This window comes from Teleopsis dalmanni, chromosome 2 (assembly GCF_002237135.1).
Source record: "Teleopsis dalmanni isolate 2A chromosome 2, ASM223713v2, whole genome shotgun sequence".
In the NCBI taxonomy this organism is placed as follows: Eukaryota; Metazoa; Arthropoda; class Insecta; order Diptera; family Diopsidae; genus Teleopsis; species Teleopsis dalmanni.
In genome coordinates this window covers 16,124,161-16,125,679 of record NC_051847.1, presented here as the reverse complement: position 1 = coordinate 16,125,679, position 1,519 = coordinate 16,124,161, and positions in this window count along the sequence as shown.

Below are 1,519 nucleotides of genomic sequence, written 5' to 3'. Positions count from 1 at the left end.
CTCGAAGATACTTTATTACCTTCTCGGGCAATTCATTCATGTTCGCAGTTTGGTATTTGGTGCTCTGTGCTCGGAACCCTTTCGGCCACTTTCTGCTTAATACAAAGTCATTTATTTAATTTACTACTTTTTGGCGAAAATTGCAGTAATTCACCAAAGCAGTAAGTAAAAGCATATTATTTTCAGGCTATGAATAATTTACCCAAATCGGATCTACTCCACCTCAATACCGGCGCAGTGAAAGGTATTGTGAGCGGATTAGTACGAATTTGCATATTTTAATTATTTAAATTGTTGTGTTAAGGACTTAGACAAGCAGAAAATGCTGCAGACAATAGAAAAAGATATTGGACTCCACTTTTTAGAATATTAACAAAAGAGAAAGTTTAATTAAAAGCAGTTCGTTTAAAGATTTTTCTCATTCCAATCCAATGACGATGTGAGTGTTAAGAATTGCTTTCTAGAGTTTAATAAAGAAAAGTCAATTTCTGAAATGATATCTTGATCACAAAATCTTTATGAAAGGAGAATTTAGTTTATTTTTAAAAGTAAAAAAATACGCTACGTCCTCATTAAATACTCCTTATATTATACAAAATATTGTAAAATAAATCTAAAAAAACTGGGTGTACGATTATGGCATGTTCAAGTATAGTATATTACGTCTCGTCAAATAAATAGTATATAATTCAAAGACTAGATTGACTATAAAGATCTAAACTACAAATTGGCAAACAATATCATGCCTCACTTTCTTCCCATCAATCTATTTAATAAACAAACTGTCATCCTTAACATACAGAGACTTAAATATCTAAGCTTCTGATACTTAAAGATGTGTGAGCAGAGTTAAATTCTAACAACCAGAATAAGATATACGTATTCTTCCCTAAATTTTTGTGATTACTTCTCTATTCATATTTTAAGGAAAAATATAAATATATAATTATAGCGAAAGGAAATGGAACAATTTTCACGTACTGTTCCGCATTAAAACAGATCGTAGTCTACATAACGAAGACACAAAAATATGCTAGAGATGTGTAAACCCTACCCAATATTCTTAGTAATCCGTTGAAAATCTTCCTTTTTTTCGAGTGCCCAGTCTGTGACCAAATTGTTGCGACCTCGATTAAACCATTATATCATAATATACAGTCGACACAGATACATGTTGACAATAGTCGACATATCTTAAGTAATTTATTTAGTATGTGACAGTATATGTATCGAAATTCGAAGGCAGATCTGGCTGTTATCCAGCGACAATGAAAGAGTATCAGAACTGATCATAATTAAAAATAATACAGTATGTGGTAGGACACAGAAATAAATCAACAAAAACGAATTATTATATATGTGGGTTTAAAGAATGTAGGTGATAATTTTTTTTTGTAGTAGATAGAAGCATCAAATTTCATCGTGTTACACTTTAACCCATCGAAACTAACAGAATTCAGATGGTATATAGTAAGCATGTTATATATGTCATTTGAATTGAATTTTTTCGTATTTCATG